We start from the raw sequence: 14,456 nt of genomic DNA on the forward strand, positions 1-14,456 counted from the left end.
AATTTTTGTCATCCAGGCGTGTTTGTAACTTTGTGCACATACTCAATAAGAACTAGGAAACTTCCTCGCATCAGGAGGAGGTCGGATTCATTATTAATTTCACCTTTCTTTATTTAAGTCCTCAACTAGGGATATATTATAACATTTTCTTCCGTTTGAATGCACACAATTTTCTATGCCGAATGTGCTGAACCGTTGTTTGTACATATATTTTATTGAAAGATGCATTACAAAGAGTGCTTTGGACAAAATTTTCTTTTAATTAAGCATATTTAAATGAAAATTTTGAAGTAGTAGCATTATCAAATACTTGTTAGGTGACTAATCATTGTCTCTCCAAATTTTTAATTTTTGTTCTCCCTGGCGTGTTTTTAACTTTGTGCACATACTCAATAAAAACTAGTACAATTTCAAAATTATATATTTATTTATCTATATATATAAAGTGAGGAACACTGTTCATGAACAGTGAAAGTAACAGTGTCGTTCCATTTTCACCCCTGCTTCTTTTTTGTTATTTCAACTTTACCCTTCAACATTTTTGTCTGGTTTCTTTTCTTACCTGCTTTCTGCAGTGATTCCTTTTCACTGCTTTTGGTCCATTTTTTTTCCCATTTCTTTTGCTTCTCTTCTTTCGTAGCCGTCTGCTCTCTCCTCTCTTCGCCTCTGTTGGTCTCAAAGTGGATAGTTTTGTGGTGAGTTCTTCTAATCTTGCATCTAAAACTTTTTTATGCAACTGTATGGATCGTGTTCTGTTCAATTTTAGATGTTAGAAGCTTTTAATTTTTTTGGGTTCAATTTTAAATGGGTTGTTGCTTTCGGAGTTTTCGTTTGATGACAAAGATAGGGTTTTTGGGGAAGAACTTTTAATCCGTGAGTTTTTTAGTTAGGTTGTGTTATGGGTCTTGACAAATGGATTTGTAAATGGAATTTCTGTTGAAATTGTTTCTCTTCTCATTTTTGGTTTTTTTTTTTGTGTGTCATCGGGTTTTGTATGTGGGTGTATAATCAGGTTTTCTTTTGAATTTCAGGGGATTTAGGTTTTTATTTTTCTGGAACTTTTGTCTGCAGCTTTGGAAGACATTTGTGCTTAAAGTGAGAAACTTTGGTTGCTTGCTTTTGGGTTTTGTTGTAGAATTAAATTTATTACTTTTTTTTTTAAGAGTTACATTCGTGGGAATTCATTTGTTCTTCTTTTTTCTTGCATCTGAAAAATGCCACATGATGTGAGTTTATAATTAAATATGAATATCAAAATGGGTTTTTTGTGCAAATTTTCTTTTTCTGATTTTATAGAACCGAAGAGGATGTTAACAATAATTTACATTGTATTAGTACCCAGGTTTACAGCATGAGCTGAAGATCCAAGATCATTTTGGCAGAGACTTAGATATTGAAGACACTAATTTTGCTCCTTATTTTGATCTTTAATGTCCAACTATTTACATGTTTTATACACTTATAACTTCCGCAGCAACGCACGGGCACTATAACTAGTATTTACTAAAAGAGAAAATGAACTGAAACACTGTTTATAGAGCAGTGTGATACCGATTTTATCCCTGCTTGCTTTGTTTAATTTCGTTTGGACCATTCGTCCGTGCTTCCAGCCTTCCCAACGGCCTTTATCTCTCTCATCTCTTTTCTCAAAATCTATCGCCGCAGAAAAAACCCAGAAACCCAGAAGAAGAAGAAGATTCAAAGCCGCAAGCTTTCAGATCAGATTTGCAGCCAATAAATCATACCGACTGCCGACGTTCTCAACAGAGAAGACGGCTTTTTCCTCAACTCTCTCTCTCTCCTATTTTGTAGAATCGATTTCTAGCTCATAGTCTGTAAAGGTTTCAGACTTTGGCCATTTTGGTTATTTGGGTGGAGTGAAATACCGTTTGGGGATTTGTGGTTTTGATGGGATTTGATTAAATTTCTAGGTTTTTGTGTAAGTTTGATTACCCAGATGGTGGAATGATATTATCTTTCAAGTTTACTGTTTAGTCTTGATTAGTTTTGTAAATTGATTGTTAATGTTGGAATGCTGGATTTTAATTGGTGTTTTTGGACGGCAGAGCGTGTCAAATCCCGTGGGTCTTTCTTCTCTTTAATTTGTAAGATTGTTTTTTTTTTGTTTTGAACTTAAGAATTTTGTTTTATGTGATTGAATCAAGAAACTGCACATGGTTGCAGAAAAAAAAAAAATTTTGTTGGTTGTAAGTTCATAAAAAAACTTCAAATTCTGTTTTCTTTTTTTGGGTTTGATTAGTTTATATGAATTTTAATATATTTTGTAAATGAGTAATGAGAAGAAAAAGCCTAACTTTCTTTATGACCCTGCACTGCTGCACTGCTGCACAGCCGCACTCTCTCTTACTTGCTTAATCTTACAAATTTGACAATATTATCTTTGAGAGAATCCATTAATTGCTCTGCTGCTGCTTTCCTTTACGAATCTGTCCATTTTCTGTTTTTGTGGTTAAATTTTTGTATCATGTTATTGTGTGAGATTATTGTTATCTTATCATTTGTTTAGGTTATGATTTTTAGGCTCATCATTTCTGTGTTTCAGCTATGAACATTTCTGGTATTGACTAAGGGAGGGCTCCCCAGTTTATTTCATTTTGTGTTATCAGTTTTCTTAAGTGGAAGCCATAAGTATGTTTTATACGACATATTTTAAATAATTGCATAAAAAAATTACTTTATAAAGATTGATGTGAAAATTTATAAACTGAATTTAAATTTAAGAAACGCATGAATGAATTTAGCAAAGAAAACAAAAAATGAGAACTATTTTAAAAATTTTAAAATGTGTTCTAGGGCTTCGTAAGAAAAGTTGTTCCATGAGTTGTGGTTTGAGGTTTACGTTTATGATGTGAATAGAAATATGAATGAAATGCACATACATTATTTTTAATATTTTAAGAGATGTAGTTTATTGTCGGGAGAAAATAACAGCATCATTCCTACATGTTAAGTTTATTTATTTTTTCAATTATTCTGGAGAAAATCTTAAGCCAAGTGCTTCCCTCTTCTCAGTTTCTGCTGCTGATCGGCTGTCATCACACTATGTAATAAACTCTTCTCTTTCAAATATATCATCTTCTGATTGTGTAATCTTCATGGTCTGTTTGGTCTATTCCATTTCCAATTGGATTCTTGCTGTTGGTTCTATGTTTAAAGTTGGAAAAACTCATATGTTGCTTTTACAGTTTGATTAACAGTTCTTTATTAGAATTGGCAAATTCTTTTGCTAAACATTTTTTCACTCATATTTCTAACATTGGAGGTTCATTCTGATTTGAGATGGAAACTAATGTTATCAAGAGTTTAAAATGTGATGTAAGACAGAAACTATTATGATTTTGGAGAGAAAATAAGCTTTTAAATGAAACTAAGCTGTAAAAACAAAGTCAAGGTTAGGTTAAAGGGTTTAAGAGAGTAAAATTGGGATTATGAAGGGTTAGAGAGGGATGGGTGGAATTGGTTGAAGGATTTGATGGAAGCTAACTCTTAATTATGATGCCGTTAAAAAAAAAGTCAAGGATAAGTTGAAGGGTTTGAAATAAACTAGTGGAATTAATTGGAACCGAACTATTCACTAGAAATCAATATATTTTTAGGTGTATTCGGAATACAAAGTAGTATGATAAGTGGTATATGTGGTTTATATTTTCTGTACTTTTTCTTATAATCTCTTATGCCTTGGTCTAATTACTTTCTTGAATTCGATTTGTTTTTGTAGAAACTTGGTTGCAAGGCAAGTTGGAAACGCACAAAAGTTTGATCGCGTCCTATAGAATTGCCAGAGAAGATCATCTCCATTTCGTGCAAAATCAGACTTCTTTCTACACACAAAAACACTAGGCAAACACGCTTTATCCTTATTTTGTTCATGATATAATTCTACTGTCTATAAATTTATTTTAATTTCACATCCAAAGAACTTCGTAATATTTTTAATAGACGAAATAGGTTTCTCTTTTGATATTTAAATTTGTTTCATTCATGATGAGGTTGTGTCTAATTTGCATTGATATTGGTAACTCAATTTTTTACCCAAACATTGTTTATGAAGATTGAAATTGCATAATCTTTTATATGGTTTTTAATCCCGCAGCAATGCGCGGGTACAAATTCTAGTTTCAGTACTAAAATCTAATCTAGTCTCAGATGCAACTGTAGTTCAGATTCGCTCTCTGCTCTCTGCTCTCTCTAATCAAATACTAGCTTTGATCGCTTCATTCTCTTCTTCAACAGATAGAGAGATGGAGTTGATTGGGTTCATTCAAGTTTTCAACATCATCGTCATCGTCATCGGGACTCTGTTGTACATGTGCTGCAGATCATTAACAGTTGCTTCCTCAACTTCTTCTAGTGCTGCTGATGCTGATGCTGATGTTGCTTCTGATGCTGTTGTTGTTGATGCTGCTGATGATAACGATGATGATGTTGATATCCCCATTATTCGAGATAAGTATGATGTGTTTATTAGTTTCAGAGGCGAGGACACCCGCAAAAATTTTACCAGCCATCTTCATGATGCCTTAGATCGCAAGAAAATCGAAACCTACATAGACTATAGGCTGAAGATAGGAGACGAAATAGGACCCACCCTACTAGAAGCAATCGAGAAATCAAGACTTTCGGTGATCATTTTCTCCAAAAACTATGCGTCTTCCACATGGTGTTTGATTGAACTTGTGCATATACTCAAATGCAGAAATAAATATAAACAGATGGTTGTGCCCATTTTTTACGATATCAATCCATCAGATGTGCGAAAACAAAAGGGGAGTTATAAAGATGCATTTGCTGAACTTGAAAAACGTTTCCAGGACAGTATGGATAAGGTGATCGAGTGGAAAGCTGCTTTGGTGGAAGCAACCGGTTTATGTGGGGCAGATTACTCAAACACAAAAGGGTAAGTAACTTTGTAACTTGTACCAATTTCTACTTGTGACTTTCTTTTCAAGAAACGATATTCATTATATAGACCTCAACTATCTGATTTAGGAAAGGTTTGGTACTACCATCTCTAATTATTGGGTTAAAATTTAAAAAAATTTAAATCAGAAAATTTAGGTTCTAACCTAGAAATAATTTTGCTGTTCCAACCCTTCTAGGTTAAATTTTTTATTTGAGACTATTAAAAAATAAATTTAGGCTAATTTTTTTTCTTTCAAAATAACTGTAAAAAACAATTATATAGACTATCATAATTTAATTTTATGAACATTTTTACCTAAAAATATTTAGATTCCAATAAATATTGAAAAATCATTAAACTGACCTCTAATATGATTTTTATCTTGAATAATTTAGAAATGAGAATAAATCGTTTTCGAAGATGGTAGGAAGAAAAATTAGAAGAATTTGTAATAATTTTTTTATTCAAAATAATCGTTGCCTTTTCACTCACGGGGAAAGCACTTACACAACTGAAGCACTCACATTTTGCCAATTCCTAACAACTTTAACTAATTAGCTATTAAGTACTGATTAAACCCCTAATTAAGTGATTAAGCTGATTGCTTATTACAATCATATCAAGACCTGAAATTCCAACCCCCGAATTCCTCGCGCGGCCCTGAAATTTCGACCCCTGAAATTCCTCCACTCCTGCCTCTCCCTCTCCCTGCAAAGATTATTGCACGCCTTCATGCAAAAAAAAACCCACATATATTTCGCCCAAATTCTTCAGAATTACACCAAAATTTCACTGCACCTGTTCAGTTCGGCCAGATCCGCATCGGACCATGCCTGCACCACCCCTCCTTTCTCTCCCTCTCCCTGCGAAGATTGTTGCACGACCCATAAACTTTCTGGCAGAGGCGGAGCACCTTCGGCGGCGTGTGCGTGTACCGGAACTGCACCAGAGGAGCAGAGATTGGGTGGGCCAAGTTGGAGATTGGGGTTAGGGTTTGGAGAGACACGGAGAATGTCGTGTTTGGTCGTCGAGAAAGTGTGGAGGTTTTGACCTCGAAAATTGCGGAGATTTTGACCGTGAAAATTGTGAGATGTAGAAGATAAAAATGATTAAATAGTCAGCAATTAAAGATTATAAATAAAAATAAAATAAAACATTATTATACGGTTATTTATTCTTATAACAAAGTAGTTTTTTATAAAAGTACAACAATACTAAACTAGCTTTTAAAGAAACCTTATAGACTGGTGAAGGATTGCTTACTATATATTGCTTGTCATTCATAATCATATTTTGCAGGACGGATGCCGATTTCATTAAGAAAGTTGTGGAAGATATTTCAACGAAATTGAAACGAGAAATCTCAGATGATTTAACGGGCCTAATTGGAATTGAAAGCCGCATCAAAGAAGTTGAATCGTTATTAAGCATTAATGATTGGAAAGGTGTTTGCACTGTAGGCATTTGGGGCATGGGTGGTGTTGGAAAGACCACCCTTGCTAATGCTGTGTTCAAGAGACTCTTTTTTAACTTCGAATCTTGTTGTCTTCTTAAAAATGTTAGGGAGAAATCAGAGCAAACAGATGGAATCGATCAATTGAAAAAAACATTTCTTAAGGAGATCTTAAAGGAAGAAAATCCCTCCATGGATTCGACTTCTGTTCAACAAAAGCTCAGGCGTACAAAGGTTCTCATTGTTTTTGATGATGTCACTGATTCAAAGCAAATAAAAGATGTAGTTGGACCTAGTCCTCGCTACGGCGATGGAAGTAGAATCATCGTAACAAGCAGAGAACGGAGCGTACTCAGGAAAGCTGTTGGAGATAACAAACATATCTATCAGGTTGAGAAATTAAAAACTGATGACGCTCTTCAGCTCTTTCAATTTCATGCTTTCAATGATAACTCTCCTAGAGAAGAGTATACAGACTTGTCAGCACGGGTGGTAGAATATGCTGGAGGCATTCCACTGGCTCTTGAAATTTTGGGTTCCTTATTCTTTGAATGTGAGAGCAAAGACGAGTGGGAAAATGCGTTGAGCACACTGAGAAATAATCCCAATGAAAAAATTCAAAATACGTTCAGAGTAAGCTATGATAAATTAGGAAGAAATGCGCAGGATGTATTTCTTGATATAGCATGCTTTTATAAAGGGTATCGTATTGAAGATGTAAAAAAGATGGTAGACATTGGCCAAATGCATGGTGGTTTATGTGCGGCAGATGGAATTAGAGTTCTCCGTGATAGGTCTCTCATATCGATTGATTCGGAACGGGAAACCATAGATATGCATGATTTGGTACAAGAAATGGGTTGGGAAACTGTTCGCGAACAATGTGTTGAAGAGCCCGGAAGACGCAGTAGGCTGTTCATTGCTGAATATGTCTATCATGTATTGAAGAATAATACGGTAAGAGCTGGAAGTCATTGTCTTTTTCTTTTAAACAATGAAGAAAAGAAAGAGATGAATAAGATACCGTGTACTTCCTATGAGAAGACAGCTAGATAAAACTTATTTACAATAAATAAGTCATATTCCTACAAACGTAGTTTCGATTAAATTTTGTTGTATGTTAATGTATTTACATTTGTACTTTGTTGTTGATTGTCAGGGAACTGAAATGGTTCAAGCCATATTCTTTAAAAGGTCCAACATTCGAGAGCAAAACTTGGATCGTGCAGACTTCACAAAGATGTATAATCTGAGATTGCTCCATGTTGATAATCCTAGCTTTGGAAAGCACTGCAAATCAAACCTTACTCTGTCTCTTCCCAATTCTCTTCGTTATCTTTCCTGGTGGTCATATGCTTTGGAATCTTTGCCCTCAAATTTTTCTCTTGAAAATCTTGTTGAGCTTCATATGCCCGAGAGCCAAGTCACGCAACTTTGGAATGGAGGGCAGGTATATGTGCTTATTATAGTTTTTGTGTAAGATGTAGTGTAGAAACTTATTTAGATTAAGTTGTTAATTCTTACTGTTTCTCTTCAATTTGTTACAGAATCCTATTAACTTAAAAGTGATCAAACTTCGTTACTCCAAACATCTAACTGCACTTCCAAACCTCTCGGGGAGTCCAAATATCGAGCACATAGATCTTCGGAGTTGTGAAAGTTTGGCTGAAATTCCTGGATATTTTCAAAATCTTGACAAGCTTACTTATCTTGATCTTACATACTGCGAGAGTCTCAAATATCTTCCAGATATGCCAGGCAATATTGAATTCTTAAGTTTAAGCGGCAGTGGCATAAAGGAGTTGCCGTCATCAGTTTGGTCTCATGAAAAAATTTCTTCCTTGGATATTACATATTGTAAAGAACTTAAGGAACTTCCAAGCAGCAGTTGCAAGCTGAAAGTCTGTGGTGCTTTTAGTCTAGATGGCTGCTTCTCTCTTGAAAACTTTTGGGAGCTTCCCAGGGGTATTGGTGAATTAGATTTGTCTTACACAGCAATAAAATTACTGCCCACATCATCAATGGAGTGTCTCACCACGCTTAAACTGGAGGGTTGCAAAAATCTTGCGAGTCTCCCATGGAGAATTTGGAAGTTGAAATCCCTTGAGGTACTTGATCTCACTGATTGCTCTGAACTTAAAGTTGTCCCAAGTAGCATCTACAAATTAAGAAACCTTAAAACTCTCAGCTTTAGTCGCTGTAGGCAACTTCAAAATTTTCCTCAGCCGAATGGCTCAGTTGGTTTTCTCTCTCTTGAAGTACTAAACCTCAATTGCAGCGGTATATTAGAAATCCCTGAGGGCGTCATTTGCTCAACCTCATTACAGTATATTAATCTGAGTGGAACCAAAATTCGGAGCATACCCTCAAGCATTAAACAAGCTGCTCAGCTGTCTTGCCTGTGCTTAATCAAGTGCAAGAAACTTCGATCTTTACCAGAGGTCCCAATGCTCAGTCGTCTTCAAGCAAATGGCTGCAAGTCACTGAAGACAGTGTCGAGTTCAAGGACTGCAATTACACAATGTTGGAATAGATATGAATTGCTTCGAGAGCAACTTAACTTTTCGAATTGCGGAAGGTTGGGTTATGATGCAAGGAGCAGCATAATGGTTGATGCACAGCTTAGAATCATGCGAGTGGCAACTGCGTCTTCAAAGTTAAAGGAAGAAGAGGAAGATTACGTATATTTCTCAACTGCGTCTTCAGATTTAGAAGACGAAGAGGAAGAATACGGATACCCCGAGAACCCATTCGAGATCGAAAAGGAAGATCACGTATGTTTCTCAACTGTAGTCTTCAAATTTAAAAGTCTATCTCTCTCTCTCTCTCTCTCTCTCTCTGTGTTAAGTAACATGATGTCACCCATTGTTGCAGGAAAAGTTTAAAGAAGAAGAGGAAGATTATGTATGTCTCCCTCTCTCTCTCTCTCTCTCTCTCTCTCTCTCTCCCCCCCCCCCCTTTTCTCTCTCTGTTAAGTAAAGAGATGTCAATCAATGTTGCAGGAAAAGTACTCTGGGCCCTTAGTTACCATTCTATGTCCGGGAGATGAAATTCCAAATTGGTTCGTACATCAAAATGAGGGGGCTTCAATAAATGTCAGGCTTCCTGCAAATTGGTTTCGTGAAGGTTTCTTGGGTTTCGCTTTATCTGTTGTTGCATCCAAATTCTATGTTGGAAGCGGTCTGCAGTTTGAATGCAAGTACAATTTCAAAACTGGAGAGGGGGAAAGTCATGAAATCAATTGTTCGTTTAAATTTCGGTGGGAATTTGCCGGATTTAATTGCCCCTCTGTAGATTCAGAGCATGTGTGCGTATTGTATAAAGATCTTGAATATGAAGAGGGAGCAAAATGGTCCTCTGCTTTTTACGACCGTGTCACTGAGATCTCTGTTCACTTCAAACAGGGAAGATTCTGCTACGATTATAACCGGAAGGTGGACAAGTGTGGGATTTTCCTGTTGTATGCCGAAGATGCTGAGAAATTAAAATTTGAAGTCATGTCGCGACAAGAACAAGATGAGCCTACAACAAGTGGGAGTGGTGATCCTTACGCCAGAATCTGAGGGAGAACGTGGAAGCGATGAATCTGAGGGAGAAGGTGGAAGCGACAAGGAAGCAAGCGATGAGTCTGAGGAAGCAAGTGGAAGAGATGAGTCTGAGCAAGGAAGTGGAGGTGACAAGCCAGATGCAAGTGGAAATGACGAGTCTGTTGCTGGTTCAGGCCTCTCCTAAACTTCAATCTAAAAAAAAATTAAAGATAAAAAATCGAGTTCATCCAGTATTCAACCACAATTCCACAATACAATATAAGGTACGTAGTTAAAATTGACAATTGAAATTCTATGTAAGTACTAGCAATTGAGCTCGCGCAATGTCGCGAGTTTTAAAACGTGTGAAATATATTAAAAATTGTCTACACCTATCTCAAAATCTATTTACATGCTAATGTTCAATAAGAAACAATATATAGGTATAGGATATACTGCATGGTAATGCCCGCGCGTTGCTGTGGGATTAGAATTAGACTTCCCATATTAGCATCTTAGTATAAATCTTCGTATAAAACAAAGATCAATCTCATGCACTGAAAACTAATGTGATTAGTGGCCATAGATGCAAACACAATAATGCTGAAACCCCATTTACATATGCATCTAACATTTTTAATCTAAAAGTCTAGAAATCATAAGAAAAACAAATATTGAGCCGACAATAATCTCAGACAACAATCTCTAACAAAAATTTGACCATAAAAATGTAAACCCACCTCTGAATCAGTATCAATCTTCTTCCTCAACAAAAAGTCACAGATGTTCTTGCAATAACACACATACCCATCTCGTCATTTGCATCTGAAACCCCAATTTTCTACTAATTCACAGCACAATGGCAGCAACCCCAACTTTCTACAGAAAAAGTGTGTGACAGAAGATTTAATGCTATTTGTGTTGACAACGCTAGGTAGATTTTCATATATGAACTATTTTATTGATGCACGGAAAAGATGATATGAATGGAAAAGATTAGAATCTTCCCAATATTTCAGCTGAAAGGTTGGGGTAAAGGAATATGGTACTTAAGCCAATCAGAAAGTGCTTGCTGCCTTCTTTGCATCAGTGGTTTTGCTAACCTATAAAAATTTAAAACCTGATGTAGTCAAGTTTCATGACTCCAAAAAAAAAACCAGAGGAACATAAAAACCCAAAAAGAATAGGGTAAAAATATATTGTTTAAGAGTTGACTGCGTCTTTGAATTCTAAAAGTAAGAATATAGAGGAATTTCAATATAGAAAATTTAAAAATACCTAGTATTGTCATGTGCTCATCTGAGAGGGAATTTTGTGATCGCTCAATTTCAAGTCAAGCCTCTCTTTCCTAATGAGAGATTCTACTGCAGCCTGATAAACATATTCAAACATTTAATAATCTACAGAACTTAACTAAACTCAGCCACATTGAATATCAAACCCACATACTTACCATCTTATCCAACTCTTGTTTAGTAAATTTTTCTGGTAAAGAAGCATAGTTTATCCTGAGCTCTGCAAAAAATAATTCAATTCTTGTTCCTTGCTTTTCAATAAGATCCCTACAATCAAACAAACATAATTACTGTAGTAAGTAACTTCAATTTAAAATGCAAAGATATAACATAAAGGAAAGTGAGTAATTCAAAAATCAAACTGTTAAAACAACAGACTGATACTGTGATACACTTAACATGCCAATTTATATACTATATAACAATATTAAATCAAGTAATTTATAAAGATAAGAAATGGATTGCAAAAAGCAGAAAACTTGTTTGACATGTATTAAAATGGTACACAAATTCTTAGCCAATCAGCATGCAAAAGGTATAGAAAACTAATTTAATTTGTAACTTTGGAAAACTAGAGAGATGAAAAAGGAATTCTTAGTTTTTACTATAAGTATGACAACCATGTGATTTCATTGTTTACTGGGATTCATGTGTGTCATTAGGATTGCCAAAATTAGTGATTTTAGAGTTTGGCATCAAATTACTGAATTGGACTCAAGTTTATCAACGTGTGATCTAAACATGTGATCCAACTAAACTAAATTGGATACACTTAGCATAGAAATATGTATACCATATGACAATATTGAATCAAGTTATTTGCAAAGATTTAAAATGCATTGTAAAAAGTAAAAACTTTATATGTATTAAAATGATTAACAAATTTTTTATTGATCAGTATAAAAATGGTGTTAAAAACTAACTTAATTTATTAAGTTTGAAAAAATTGGACAGATAAAAGAGAGTTTTTAATCCTTACTATAACTTAAATAACTATGTTATTTCATTATCAAATAGGATTCATACATGTGATGAGGGTTAAGAAAATCACTGATTAAAGAATCTGCAAGAAATCATCAAATTGGACTCGAACTTACCAATTTTTTATTCAAATAAATTAAGAAAAGGAGTTGGAATCAAACTAATCTCCGTTTTCTATATGCAGCAAACTGCAAACTGCATCTTGTTTTTGCCTTCGTTAACAACATACCGTTCGCTCTGTACACACCAAAAAACAGTAAACACCTCATTCATTACTAACAGCCATTTCAATCAATTAATTATTTAGACAAAATTTTCACCGATTCTGAAGCTCAGACAAAAATTACATGAGAAAATTGAGATTATATGCAATTGAATACCATATATCCAATATTAAGTGCATACACCTAAAATCCAATCTTTATATATACTTCAAAAAAATACAGATTCAATGTAATCTAAAACATTGGAAACATTATCATACAATTAAAGAATCACGATACAGAAAATTTTCTGTCCATTATTTTCAGATAACTTTTCACCCCACAACACTGTAGTTCAATCTCCATCTTCAAGGGTCATCAAAAATTAAAACAGTCAGTACAATACACTCACAACGGATATGCTCTCTCAGAAAAACCAAAGAGATAACCTCACTGGACTGCTCAAACTATCCAATTTATACCAGATCCAACATTTTACATCTGTTCAGTCCCCAACCACGGGGTTGTTTCCCTTTCAACCCTCTCATTCATTCTCTCTGATTACATCTCAAACGCAGACTCATACATATCAAGACAAAGGATCAGATTCATAAATTTGGGTCTATAGCTCATGTATCCAAATCTCATTGAACTAACCCCATTCTCCTAAACTAAACATAAAATTGTTTCATGACCAAGGTCATTAACTTATTTATTGGATAAATGTCAAGGTACCCAAGAACTACAACTGAAACAACCACAACGATTCAAAATATCATCTGCAACTAATAAAAAATTAACCAACTCGAAATCAAATATAAACCCAAATGAATCTGAACCCCACCAAGCAAAACAGAAAAAAACCCTAAATAGACAATCAATCAACCGGAACCAAATGCGGTTTAATGGTTTAAAAAAATTCGTATTAAAGCCAATTATGAAGCACAAAATGTTACCCAAAAATGAAAACGGGGGTAAAAACGAAGCAAAAGTCGAAGAGAAAGAGATGGATCTCTCTCTCTCTCTCTCTCTCCCAAAAATGAAGAAGGGGGTAAAAACGAAGCAAAAGTCGAAGAGAAAGTGATGGATCTCTCTCTCTCTCTCCCAAAAATGAAAAAGGGGGTAAAAATGAAGCAAAAGTCGAAGAGAAAGAGATGGATCTCTCTCTCCCCCTCCCTCTCCCTCTCCCTCTCCCTCCCTGCTTCCCTCTGTACAAGCCCATACTCACCAACAGTCTGTCTCAAAGGAAATCTCAACTTCTCGCTGCGAGGATTTGCTCGAAAACGAAGTAATAAAATAGGTTCAGAGCTACCACTAGCTAAAACGGCTAATCCAAAGGCAATTATCTAAAAACCTGTCACTGATACAAAAAATAAGAAGTGATTAGCCGTGATTCAGGGGCACTCTTATAAATTGTAATTGCAAGCCAATATCAGAAATGATTTGCAAAAGACTCATAGGTACTCTTATAACCACCATCTTTAACTTCGTTTTGTGTAATATGTATTACCACATACAAAATTGTTGTATAAACACCCCAATACGAATTTTGATTTCGGTGGACTCAAATAGCGCACACAATAAAGGGAAATTCAAGGAATTCAACATACCTTAATCAGAGCGAGGACGCTTTCCGACGGCTGAATTCATAGACGACGGAGACGGTTGTTGACCGTCGCTGTACCTCTAGTACGCGTCCGCCGTGTATGAGGATTGTTGACCGTCACTACTGGGTTTGTGGGCTTCACGGCGAGAGATACGGGGAGCGCATAGAGAGGAAGAGCAGAGGAAGAACACCAAGGAGAGTTGAGGAAGAGTGAGAGGGAGTAGGATTCTCAATCCTATTTTTATCCCTTTCCGCTCCTCTTCTCACTCTTTATTGGTGGTTTTATTACCTCTAAAAAAATATAAAATATTAAAATAACTTAATTTGAATCATTCAAGAAAAAACAAATGAAAAAAAAAAAAAATTAAGAGAGGAGAGAATCAAATGGAAGGAGAGCGCAGACTAAGAGCAACTCCAGTGTAGGAGCCCTCCCCCCAGGCAATTCACTATTTAATCCACCTAGTGAA

The 14,456-nt window shown here is 35.4% G+C and overlaps 1 long non-coding RNA gene and 1 pseudogene across 3 annotated transcripts; one reads left to right on the top strand and one right to left on the bottom strand.

Annotated features, from left to right (window-relative positions):
* The first annotated feature begins 565 nt into the window (after positions 1-565).
* Positions 566-10,293, top strand: LOC126585315 (TMV resistance protein N-like; annotated as a pseudogene).
* Positions 9,610-14,398, bottom strand: LOC126585345 (uncharacterized). Of its 3 annotated transcripts, none has more exons than XR_007610455.1 (7): positions 13,994-14,398; positions 12,297-12,417; positions 11,350-11,466; positions 11,183-11,275; positions 10,645-11,007; positions 9,929-10,117; positions 9,610-9,851 (listed from the first exon to the last, which is right to left on the bottom strand). It is a non-coding gene; the product is annotated as an uncharacterized LOC126585345 (long non-coding RNA). The 3 variants fall into 3 exon arrangements; XR_007610454.1 differs by having other exon boundaries at positions 11,358-11,466; positions 13,994-14,394; XR_007610456.1 differs by lacking the exon at positions 12,297-12,417 and having other exon boundaries at positions 11,358-11,466; positions 13,994-14,391.
* Positions 14,399-14,456: the final 58 nt, after the last annotated feature.

The sequence above is a fragment of the Malus sylvestris genome, chromosome 10 (genome assembly GCF_916048215.2).
Source record: "Malus sylvestris chromosome 10, drMalSylv7.2, whole genome shotgun sequence".
Lineage (NCBI taxonomy): Eukaryota > Viridiplantae > Streptophyta > Magnoliopsida > Rosales > Rosaceae > Malus > Malus sylvestris.